The 13,403-nt window shown below is 46.8% G+C and overlaps 1 pseudogene; it reads right to left on the minus strand.

The window, feature by feature from the left end:
• Nucleotides 1-820: 820 nt before the first annotated feature.
• LOC126518520 (methionine aminopeptidase 2 pseudogene) lies at nucleotides 821-3,520 on the minus strand (annotated as a pseudogene).
• Nucleotides 3,521-13,403: the final 9,883 nt, after the last annotated feature.

Here is a 13,403-nt window from a genome sequence, read left to right on the forward strand (position 1 = left end):
GCACATACCAGGCAGCACATACCCAGTGGCGCAAACCCAAGTTTGCGTGAAAGGAAAAAGGTTAAAGACACACACAGATTGGTACTGGAAAGTGTGTGAAGTATCCTAAGAATACTTATCACATTAAAATAAATGATGCTGCAAGAAGAAAACTATTTGCGACCTGCTCAAAGATCATTCAAGTCTTAGAAAGCATTGTGCGGGTAGAATTCTCATGTCCAGGTACACCAGGGTGTTTGCTACAAATTTTGGCAGGCCCACACACGCAACGCTTCTCGCTCTAAGCGAATCAGCGGTTGAAGCTTGCACAGGAAACCATCAATACTCTAATCACACGTAGACCTTTTGAATCAATATAATCAATGGGCTGGAGCCCATATATCCGTCATAAATTACACAGGGGGTACTGAACTTATACTAGAGCCACACACTTTCTAATAATGAGGGTAAAATCTGTATTTTCAACCACTATTGTAGATAAGGCACGCCTGGAAAACCGGGAAACGAAAGTGATTATCACCAGCCGTGCCAAAAATGAAAGAAGGCAATGTCATCGCCTTAAGTGTAATTACTAGCACATCGGTGCCATAGTATTGTGCGAAGCAAGATGATGTTTCGAAGTGATGCCTACTACAGGGATGAACGTGGTGCTCACCAGAGGGATGAAGATTACGATTTCGTTCTAGGCCACTGCAGTGCCCCACTTTCGGTATGCGCCAGAATTATTTAAGATAACTACAACAGCAGCAACAACCACTGCAGGGCAGCGGGATGGTCGATAACAACAGCAGCACTTTGGGGTGTCTAAGTTGTCCGTCCCTTAACCGATGATTTCCTCGCTTGTCGGGCGTAGCAGGATGGTGTGCTTAAACTGGGCCGTGTAACACCCCTTGGTGTCGCACAAGGGCGTCTACGAGTACTCAGTGCTCTCGACGCAGCGATCCTTGAGATCCATGAGATACTTGGTCTGGCCTAAAATGTCAAGCCAGCAGCAGCAGAAGGCCAGAGTGCCAAAGTTCTGGTTGACGACGCCCAGCAGCTGCTTGGAAGGTGGCAGCCTCAGTGGTACACACAACCAGAGTCAAAATTTATGTATTGAGGCATATCCAAGTCGTTATGCACATCGCCCCGCCCTGGCCGCTGAAGCTACCAGTGGCGTACACTTCACCTTCCACCATTCTCTCAGCTTCTCCACCCGTCACAATAGCCACTGTTGTCCCAGCGTGAATCCAGTACGGACCAATCAAGTGACCATTAAGTTGGCGGATGGCCTTCACCAGATATGTCTTGCCTTCAAGCTCCACTTCGTAAGATTCCGTGACTTCTTGGTTGCCCTGGCCAGCGTCCCTAAGCCTGAAATATATCCCAGTCTTCTTTCTCTCTGTATTAGGGGCATCTCGTAACGCTTTCACCAATGTATCATAGTTGCAGTTGACGGTAAGCATGGAGGGTTCAGTCAATAATTTGGCCAACAATGTGGGTGCCAAAGTCAATATTGCGTACATCGTCGTAGCCCAGCACTTCACATATTTCAGTCAAGGTCACTCCAGGCTTGATGACTTTCACCGTTTACTGCCTTCACAGGCGATGAGCTGTCGAGCACCACGTTCATCTATGCATGCATCGCTCAGTAATATTAAATAATACCAGCGAGAGAACAACACCTCGATGTATAGCTCGTATTTTCTTGTACCTATCAGAGGAAGAGACGCCTTGACAACACTAAAATTAACTTCGGCATTTCAGTGACTCAAGCTATAATGTAGCCAGGAAAGCTGTGATGTCGCAATGAGTATTAAAATTGCACGCTCAACGCTGTCGTAAGCAATGAATACATACGGAGTGACCAATGCGACATAAGGCTTGTTGCGCTGTGCACCATCATCATCATCATTATCATGAGCCTATTTTATGTCCACTGCAGGACGAAGGCCTCTCCCTGCGATCTCCCATTACCCCTGTGTTGCGCCAACCGATTCCAACTAGCACCCGCGAATTTCATGATTTCATCGCACCACCTAGTCTTCTTCCTTCCTCTACTGCGCTTCCTTTCTCTTGGTACCCATTCTGTAGCCCTAATGGTCTAACGGTTATCTAACCTGCGCGTTACGTGACCTGCCCAGCGCCATTTTCTTCTCTTGATGTGAATTAGAATATCGGCTATACCCGTTTTGTCTCTGATCCAAACCACTCTATTTCTGTCTCTCAAGGTTATGCCTAGCATTCTTCGTTCCATCGCTCTTTGTGCGGTCCTGAACTTGTTCTCAAGCTTCTTTGTCAGTCTTCAAGTCTCTGCGCCATGTCAGCACCGGTAAAATGCACTGATTATACACCTTCCTTTTCAATGAAATTGCTAAGCTTCCAGTCAGGAAGTGACAATGTCGGCTGTATGCGATCCAACCCATTTTTATTCTATCAATTTCCTTGTCATGATCAGGTTTCCCTGTGAGAAGTTGGCCTAGGTAAACGTACTCTTTCACAGACTCTAGAGGCTGACTGGCGATCCTGAACTCTTGTTCCTTTGCCCGGTTATTCTTCATTATCTTTGTCTTCTGCATATTAATCTTCAACCCCACTCTTACACTCTCTCTGTCAAGTTCCGCAATCGTTTGTTGTAACTGGTCTGCAGCGTTGCTGAATAGAACAATGTCCTCGGCAAACCGAAGGTTGCTGGGGTATTCACCGTCGAGCCTTACTCCTAAGCTTTCCCAGTTTCATAGCTTGAATATTTCTTCCAGGCATGCTGTGAATAGCATTGGAGAGATTGTGTCTCCTTGTCTGACCCCTAGATTACGTCCTATTTTTGTTGTGGAGAATTAAGGTAGCCGTGGAATCTCTGTAGATATTTTCCAGGATATTTACTTAAGCGGTCTGTACACCTTGATTACGTAATGCCTCTATGACTGCTGAATCTGCTTAATTCTACTGAATCAAATACCTTTTCGTTATTTATGAAAGCCATATATAGAGGCTGATTGTACTCTGCGGATTTCTCGATTCCCTGATTGATGACGTTAATGTGATCCATTGTAGAGTATCCCTTCCTGAAACCTGCCTGTACCCTTGGTTGACTAAAGTCCAGTGTTGCCCTTATTCTATTGGAGATTATCTTGGTGACTATTTCATATAATACTGGGAGTAGGCTAATGGGCCTGTATTCTTCTGAATTCTTTAACCTCTCTAGTTCGTTCAAAATTAGAATACGCATCGCCCATCTGGTGTCCGAAACAAGTATACCTTGCTAATTCACTTCAATCAGTTCAAAACAGGGTAACTAGATTCATTAATTCCTCGTATTCTTAAGATATCAGCATATCATCTCTGAAATCGCAGTCCAACCTACCTACTCTTGCACTTCGTCGCGACATTACTAGTTTATGCTTATTTCATAAATTCTTTTATTCCGAGCTACCACAGGAACCCTACATCTGCCGTCCCCCACCACGCTTCTCTCTTCACACCGGACATCAGCCGCAGGTATCTCGACCACGAGCACGCAGAACAACTTTTTCTTCATCATTCTTTCCCCGGATTGCTAGTGACTGGAACGGCCTTCCCCAAGAACTTGCTGCCATCACATACCTATCTATGTTCCTTAACCAAATTACGTGTGCGCTTGCATCACGATAATCATTTTTGTTTGTATAACTCGTTCAAATTTTTTTCTGTATTCTCTTGTTAATTTATATATGTCCCACCCCTTATCTAATACCCTGACACGAGGGTCTTTCAGGAAATAAAATGAAGTGAAGTGAAGCCTCACTTTTTGTGGATTAGTATAATATTTGATTCTTCCAGTTTTCTGGGACCCTTGCAGTCGATAGACACTTCGTATAGAGAGTAGCCAGTTTTCTAAGCATTATGTCTCCTCCATCTTTCATTAAATTGAATGTTATTCCATCTTCTCCTGCCGCTCTTCCCCGTTTCATATCTTGCAAGGACCTTCTGACCTCATCGCTAGTTATAGGAGAAGTTTTTGTTTTGTATCCTGTTCATTACTGTTTCGAAGGGAGTTATCCTGAGTCCTCTGGGTACTGTACAGGCCAGTATAGAATTCTTCCGCTGCTTTTACTATACCTTCGATATTGCTGATGATGCTACCCTGTTTATCTTTCAGTGCATACATCTTGGTTTGTCCTATGTCAAGTTTTCTTCTCGCTGATTTCAGGCTGCGTCTATTTCTTACGGCTTCTTCAGTCTTTCTCAAGTTATAATTTCGAATATCACTTATTTTTGCCTTGTTGATCACTTTTTACAGTTCCACGTATTCTATCTTATCTCTTGAGTTGGTCACATTCATTCTTTGTCGTTTCTTTATTAGGTCCTTTGTTACTTGGGAGAGCTTGCCTACTGGCTGCCTTGGTGCCTTGCCTCCCACTTCAATTGCTTCCTCTGAAGCCAGCCTAGTTACGGTTTCATTTCATTACCTCTATTCTCATCTCCATCTCTATGTTCTAAGGCGGCATATTTGTTTGCAAGCACCAGCCTGAATTTGTGTGCTTTTACCCTTACTGCCTCTAGGTTCACCTGTTTTCCTTCATCAAGTTTATTCTTGCTCTCTGCAAATTGAGGTGAATCCTAGCTCTCACTAACTTATGATCGCTGCACTTTACCATACCTATCACTTTTACATGCTGCACTATTGTGCCGTGCAAGTTGATGCAAATGTAGGTCCCTTAAAATTATTGGCACTTACCCACTCTGGGTGATTGGCCAAGAACCAGGTCAAAGTAAAGCAAAAAAAATTGAAGGTACAATTTTATAATAGGCAAATTAGAACCAAAAGCTGAATTCGCTTTACAAAATAGGCTGTACACTGCAGATTGTCGTCGTCGTGCCGTCCTCTTTGTTGTCGTTGCCGTTAGTATAGCAATCGGCACTCATGTCCTTTCTTTTAGATAGCTTTATGATTGTTCATTCAGAATAGCTGTTCAGGAAAAAACATCTCTCTACTCTACTTAGGTTTCATTTATTTGCAACTACTATTTATGTATAGCTCACCCTTGTAATGAAATTATGAAATCCATCGGACTCTTGACCAATACCCCCCCCCCCCCCCCGCATGTGCATAGGTATCAGTACCTTTAAAGTTATCATTATCATATCAGCATTAGGTAGCGCGTAATATCCTTCTACAAGATTATTCTTTGCTATTTTTATTTTTTCAGTACCAATTGAAAAAGATAGTGCTGCGGGAATCAATGTTATTCGAAGCACTTTACAGGTACCTTGATATCCAGGTACCTGCAACGTCGTGGCTTGCAGCTATATATCCAGCCACGCTTTGGATTCCGGAAAGCGCTGCCAGATGAACCAGCATGTTTGTGTAAGGCGAGCAATCATCTGCGTGACGTGAGCCTGCATGTGACGACAGCAGCTAGGTGATGACGACGATGCCAGCTACAATAACGTGACGTTATTCTACGAGTCATAGCGCATCTAGAGCTACTACGGCGGTAGGCAGCAAACACCGGCAGGAGCCTTATGACCGCTTGCATGTTGTGAGGCACATGAGTGTCACAGAATCGGCTCAACGGCCGAATGTAGGGCAACATGCGACTAATATTCTAATATCATCAAGCCGGCCAGACTAGTTCTTGACGACGCAGGAAGTGCCGGCGCACATCCCGTGAACATGGCCGAGATCAGCGAAAGCGAAGCCAAGGTATGCCGCGTCGAAAAAGAAAAAAACATCGACCTACGAGCTAAGCGATGACGATACTGATTGTGATAATGTGCCCTCTATGATGTGCCTTTCATTTGCGTATTGTACAAGGAGAAGCGACCCCAGAAAATCGCAGTTGCTTCCCGCTTATCAGAGGAGGGCCGTAACTTTTGGAAAGTGAATCTAAATCGCGCTGCGTCAGCAATTGTTTCTGCAGCCAAGGAAAAGATAGTCATTCTGCGCGAAAGACACGGAAGCTCCTCTGTTAACGTTGCTTCTGTGTCATCTGCTAGGCACCTGCTGTCGCTGAGTGAAGTAGCTGGTTTGGGAGTCAAGCCATCCATTCCTACGTCATATACAAGAAATGTTGACAAGATACGCCATGTCCCAGTTCACTATACCGAAGAGCAACTGCTTGACTCTTTGAAGGATTTTAGTGAGACATCTGCGCGCCGTCAGGCACACTATAACCGACGAGAAGACGGCGTACTCGAATCACGCCCACTCAGAACCATTATTTCTTTTACTTCAGAGATGACCGACCAATGCCGAAAAGGTACATTTGAGTTTCACGAGTCATACTATGGAACAATACCTTGGTCCAGCACTGAGATGCTACAAGTGCCAAACATTTGGGTATTTATCTAAGAACTGCTGCCGTTCACGTCACTGCAACAGATTTTCAGAGGACCACGAAAGCACACAGTGCAAGTCTGTGTGTCCCCCAAAGTGTGCGATCTGCGGCTGTAACCGTACAGCCTCCTTCTCCGGGTGCCCTCAGAACAAGGCAACTTCAAAGCTGCAGCGTGGACATGAGCTAATATACGTAAGACTGCCTCCTCATGACGGGCCTTCGCCTAACCCGGATACCATTCGTCACGCGCCTTCAACTTCCAACAACGAACGAGACCAGTGAGACACGTTGCCTTATTCTTCAGTAATGAAAGAAGCGTGTCGGCAACTTTCTGACGAGTGATAGGATCTACCTTTAGAGATTGCTACGAACCTTACTGTGGCTTCTCATTTGGAATGGCGGACCTCCTCAACGACAACCTCTGCCGTCGTCACAGCAAGCTCATCAAACATCTCAGGGACCACAAGCAAAAACGTCGACATCTCAACGACCTTCTCAAGAACTTCCTCAGCGATCGGCTTCGGTCACGACAACCTCTACCTCCGCTCCGGTCACGGCTGGAGCTTCAGCGCCTACTAGTAATTAAACGTCTATCCTGTGGCACAGATTATCTTTTCCATGCTATTCGTAACTCTTCGTGCAGTCCTTACTGCCACAAGCAAACAACCTGCCAGAGGTAAAAGCATTGCTTTCTCTGGAGTTACTGGTACTTCCACTACCCCGATCAGCTTCACGGCAGGCTTATCCTGAATAATCTTTACGAAAATGTCACATTTCCGTGCAGTGCTAATGGCCCACGAAATAAGTCAGCTGATTTTCGCAAACTACTCCCTCAACATAATTTTCTTTTTTTTTATGTGTACAGGATGCAAGTAAGCGAGATCACTTTCGGCTCTCTAGTTATATGTTATGTAAATCATCGCGTCCAGTTTGCAACAGCAGAGCGGTCTAACATCGCATTTAATACAGTGGAATGACTCAGACATACCGGAGTTTGTATCCTGTAAAATCTTATTTAAACAATACATATCTTACGGTGATTTAAGTCTTAATTTACAAACCTCCAGTACAATTTTTGCAGACAGCTTGGTGAATCTCTACTGGTCTGCGGAGACTTCAATGCGCGTAACGTTATCTGGGGTATCGAACACAGTGATGTTCGCGGAAATGCTGTCGAGTACGCGGCCCAGAAATTGAATATAACAGTGTTAAATGACAGCGCTCCCACATTTCTGCGTGGGTATCGCTGCGCTAGTTGTCTAGACGTTACGCTTTGCTCTCAAGACCTCCTTGGTGGCGCAAAGTGGACAAATAAAATAGAAACACATGGCAGCGACCACTTCCAGATTCTGGTAAAACATCTGCTGGTGCGATGCGCAGAGTCCAGTCGCTACTGAAAATTTACGAACTGGCTTAATTGTCGTCATAGCATGACTAGCAGGGTGGGCGAAAATACTGACTTTAAACGTTTCACAGATATCTTGAGTGAGTCTTTTCAGACTTCTGCTAAACAAGTCCCTGTTCCAGCTGAATGCGCTGCAATCGGCGGGGAACACGAATGTCTCAGGTCCACTAGAAGGCGGACAGAACGTGCGTACCGCCGCAGCGGACGGCTAGAAGTATACAAGAGTGCACGAAAAGTTAATCCAACGTCCCGCCGGCGCCTACATAAATTAAGCAGTAGACGATGGCGTGAATATCGCGCAACATGGTCTTTAAGGCGTGCAGTTACGCAGAGTGACCCTTTCCGTGCCCTTACCGTAGCTCGCAGTACATTAGGAGCAGCTGTTGGTCATTTCTGTCGGCTCACAACCCCACCAGAAGCGCCAATCAATTCTGAACAGTTCGCAATTTCCGTACCACTCGCAGACCAGAACGTTCGAGCATGCTTTTCGTCACAGCTCCCTCAACTTGATTCTGCGTTCACTTTAGACGAGCTGGAATATGCGCTTACATTATGGCGTGCAAAGACAGCTGCAGGCCCAGGCAACGTTATGTATATGGCGTAAAAAAAATCATCGGCCCTTCCACTCTGTGAAGGAGGACGACCAGCGAAGCTGGCCGTTCTTGACGGGCACGCGGCGGGTCTTCGTCGTTCAGCACACACAACGGGCCATGGCTCATCGACGCGACGGTGTACACGCAGGGACGCAGAACATTTGCCAGGGTCGCCATATACAGCTTCGCTGTACAACCTCAAACCAGCAGGTAGAATTGGGGTTATTTAACGATATCTGGATAAATCAACTCTTCCGGATTCGTGGAAATTCGCTCGTGTTATTCCAATCCCTAAACCTGGAAAGTACCCTCTAAGTTTTGACTCCTACCAATCTGTAAGCCTCTGGATTGTACGTTAAAGGGCCCCTGAAACGGTTCGGACAAATTTTGTAGGCGCATAGGGTACAGCTTAAGTAGAACATTCGCACCACAATTTAAATGAAGCGTTACGTATTAATGGAGTTACAAGCGATTAGAAGTTACCCTCCTCCCTAGCCATGCCTTTCCTCCTCAACTCGCTCGCCGAGCGAGCGGCGCTAAGCTCCGCCTTCACTGGTCCTGCGTCACGATGCGACGTCACATCGTCCACTTCCGGTTGTTGGAGCACGCCTCCTCCCGCGCGAGACCTCTCCGCTGGCCGCTTGGCCGTCGACCGAGAGCCATCGAAGCAGCGTGCGTTGCGAGCATTCTGTCGTAGCGCCGAAGGTGGCCGGTATTCCGGTAACCACAGGCAAGCTGGTCATTTCGGCAAATGACTGGAGGCATAAACTCAAGCTGATGAAGGAACTTCAGAGTAGACGTACGTGAGCAGCCTGATCGGTCTGCACTGTCCAGACACTTGTTGGCGGAGCGCTTAACCAGTCAAACGAAGCGCTAATATTGCTCTAACCAAGTGTAAAACCTTTTAAACATTTATAAGAACAACGTGTTGATGATTACACTCCTGCGAAAAATACACACCAGCAGCAAAGAAGAATGCACTTCGTTGCTGCTACTGTGTATGGTTGAGCTCTGTGCCACCAGGTGGCTGCACCGTGCAGACAATTCACATTTACCTTTCTGCTCATCTCATGGCTCATCCCGGCGCAGTCAAGCGGCCAGACCCTGTCCCCTTGCGCTTGTGTTTGCCCTAATACCGGACTTGCGAAACGCTATTGCGTTAGTAATCTTCCGCTGTAAAGTGACGGCCACAAACGCGCAAATCCTGGCGCCTATCGGATAGCCGCAGTCCGATGCGCAGCAGCCAGTTCGCTCGTATGCTGCCTTGCAGAGAGACACGATTTCGCAACTTCACATCTTTCCAGTCGCTACGTCTGCAGCCCACAACGCAACAAGGGTGATTCATCGTGCTCACGAAAAGACTGATCGACACTGACGGCGGAGCTCTCGTCAAAGACTGCGCACGTTGTAACACAAGCAGACGACACTTGCTGTGTGCCGGAAGTGCTCAAGTGTACTAAAAAACTATACTTGTGTATTCTCTTTAAGTTATTTTCTTTTTACAAAAACAAAGTAACTAACATTCCAACTATTACGAGCATCATTTGTTCACCATAAAGTTGGAAAAATTATCGACCACGCGCCCTGGTCAGCCAATCAGATAGCTCGCCCATGTGACGTCATATGGGTTATTTGCATCATATGGGTAGGGGCGGCTTAAAATTCCGCTGAGCAGTGCGCTGCGATCGACAGCGATGTGAATTTTTAAAACCTAATAATAAATTACACGCTTTACGCAGAGCACTTAGATGTGTCAATTAATGATCAGAAGGACCTACTCTAACGATTCAGTACGTTTGTAGAAAATCGCCAAAATCGTTTCAGGGTCCCTTTAATGGAGAATATGGTGGACAGTCAACTGCAATGGTGGTGCGAGCACACGAGTGTTCTTTGCAACTACATGACGGGGTTTCGACAGCTGCGTTGTACTATGGATGTGGTGTTTGGCATTGTTACTTGCGTCTAACATGAACGCATGTATGGAAACATAACAATCACAGTAGTCTTTGACATTTAGAGAGCATTCTAGACTTTAACTCAAATACATGTACTTGCTAGTATGTTAAAGCATGGCCTGTGTGGCCCATCACTGCATGTATTTCAGTCTTTATTTTCTGAAAGGAAAATATTTATCCAAAATGAGGGGCAGAGCAATTACCAGAGCGTCGCGCAAGACGTCACGCAGGGCAGTGTTCGTATTCCGTTTCTTTTTAATTGTATAATGCATCATTACCACAAGAACTACCGTATGGCTTACATTATCCACTGTGCGCAGATGACGTCTACTTATGGTCGTCTGGACTGCGTATAAGTTAGATTCAATAGAAGTTGCGTGATGGTCTTGATGTTATCAATAACTTCTTGAAAGAAAGGGGCATGAGTCTTTCATACGCTGTTGTATCTCTTTGGACGAAGGTTCATCCCTAGCGCTGCCACCAGTTGTTGGATCTGGAGGCTGGAGGACAATCCCAATTGCTGTCCTCCAGATATTGGACCTTGCCGTTGGGTGCAGGAGTTGGCCGAAGTTGAGGAGGACTTTGAGATGAAAACTGGAGGTTTGTTTACATTATTTACAGTGAGAGCACAAAGAAATTAACAGTCATAAAGTCATTACGGGCTGGCACCAACTCGGACGCTGCGGCCCGTGGCAAGAAGCTCGAAAGAGATGAATGAAGGAATGCTCTCTTGCTACTCCCGGTCTGTGTCTTTTAAGCCCTTCGGTGTCTAGAAGTCACGTCACGTTCGGCCAATCGGCGAGCCCGCTAAGGTGACGCCATTTTCGGCTAGTCGGCGAGCTCGCTCAGATGTCGTCATTTTCGGCCAATGGTAGGCGCCCGTGCGATTGTGTCACACCCGGCGCCGAGGGTCGCTCCTTGGGCCCCAATTGTCCGAGTGCTTACTTCTCTCTGCGGTATTGCCAACCCGGTCTGCAACTGCCTTCACAAAGGCGGATGGGGGGATTGCTGCCAGGGCTTCACGGTGCATTACAGCTGTCTTGCCTCGGGACTTACGTTACCTGGAACCGTGCCAGGCTCCCGCTACACTTTCGGGAAGAGTGAAGCAGTGAATAGCTCCACCTGCGGCGCACGAAGTGGGGGACGCCAACTGGTTTGCACGTGCCGCGCCTCGGGAACGGGATAGATGTGCTTCTGCGCTCCTTAATTAGCTGTGGCGCGATTCGATGTGGTCTGGTGAACTCGAAGGAGGCTCAGGAAAAGGTCCCGTATATAACAGCTCCTCCTCGCCCCGGAAGTTCGGAATGGCCGTTGAAATCAATTCGCTGGCCATAAGGAACGCTGAAAGAACCTGCAGGGCACTGGCGTCGAGCCTCGTTTGACGAACTTCGGGATCCTGGGCCCTGGAGAACGTACGTCAAACAAACAAAACAACACAGCGCTGCGCCACGTGTAAGCGCAGGCTCTTCACCCCTGACTCGCCAGGCTATTACTGGGTCAAAATGAACCCTGATCTTTTGTTTCCCTAATTTTGACAAAGCAGTTCCAACCACCTCTCCAAACCGTTATCCATTTCTCCCCGAATGCCGACAAGGCCAGAGTGACATTGTTGTTGCAAAACAAGGGCCGTTGTCGATGCAAACAACACATGGAAACAACCGAACATAACTTAAGTGGCCTAACTACACGAACAGCATGTTTCCAACTTATCGCAGTGGCGTACTTATCTCACGTACTGTTCCCACTGAACAGTCTGGCCAACTCCACAGGTACGTAATCACAAGCGCTCTAGCTTTGTGGTCACTATTCAGAACGCGTATACTTGCGTCGTAGGCAAACGTTTCATTATGCTTACTCGAGTTTCTTCCTTTAGTCCCTACAGGACACGTAACTTACACGAGCAATTAAACTTGCGGGACTTAAGCACTCCGCAGAACCCTTAAAAGAATGCGTCTGTTAATAACTCGTTCCACGCACGCTCACTAGAGAAGTCAGAATACGGCTGCCCTCAGCACACACGAGCAACCCAGTCGTTAACAATCTGCTTCCCTCCGTCCGCACAAGGACACGCGCTAAAGGAACTAAGAACGCTTCTCAGTGCAAATCATGCACTCACTGGAAATCTATGCGCTTAACCTTAGAAAATAAAAAAACACATAAAAAACAAGGTTAACTAATACACACGCGCGTTACGATAGGCCTCTCAACAATAACCTTGACACTCAGGTTACTCACACACAAAAAAAAAGCCTATCTACTCATTAATTAACACCTCGCGAGACTAAATGTTTACCTAAAACGCATCTTTCAACTTTTCGGAGCTTCTCAAACCAAACAGAGCTCATATCTTACTTATTGAAAGGTATACTAGCCTCAAATCGCGAAAGTTTTCAAAATGCTCAAAAAAAAAAAACACGTGTCACTTCTACGGAAGGACTTTTGGACGTTTTGGAAGGACGTTCCAAATGTTTACGACTGACTCATACATTTGAGCCGCACTCGAGGTGGTCGCGGTTCAAAAGCTACTTGGCTACCAAGGAACAACAAAAGGGCTGACTCACTATCAGCTCCTCCAAGACGTTACAGTCTCCTGCCAATTTGCGTCCTGGCGCCCCTCTTTCCTCACGAACTCGACTGACCGCGTCATGACTCCCTACCACCTGGTCTCGTCTTGCCACCTTGCGCTTCTTCGCACTGCATGCTGCACCCCGAAAAGAACGGCGGAACGACGAGGAACGTAATTGCCCCGTGCCCTTTGTCCGCGTCCGTGCAGAACATGCTTCTCGGTCTCTATTTGACCGGTGGCTCGAATATCTTGGATGCGTCAACATCGTCAACGACGACCGCACCCTTCTTTTCTTCGCGCCCGTCGCCGTTTTCGGCTTCGCTACATTAGCCACCGCATTACGATCTTTACGGCGCTTCTTTCTGCGGCGCTTTCTCTTGGAATTCCCTTTTATGCCGTCCTCTGGCGCCTCGTGCTGGCCGGTACACATCTCGTCGGCCCGGATCGGTCTCTTACCCCCACAGTCTGAGTGATTTTCATTTAAATCTACTCTCTCTTGGCTATCTAGACTGGCGGAGAGCTGCACCGATCCCTGAACAATGCAGTTGTCTTCTCTCGAGCTACGGAGCTCGCAATCCTGCGAAC

Source organism: Dermacentor andersoni, chromosome 1 (genome assembly GCF_023375885.2).
Source record: "Dermacentor andersoni chromosome 1, qqDerAnde1_hic_scaffold, whole genome shotgun sequence".
In the NCBI taxonomy this organism is placed as follows: domain Eukaryota; kingdom Metazoa; phylum Arthropoda; class Arachnida; order Ixodida; family Ixodidae; genus Dermacentor; species Dermacentor andersoni.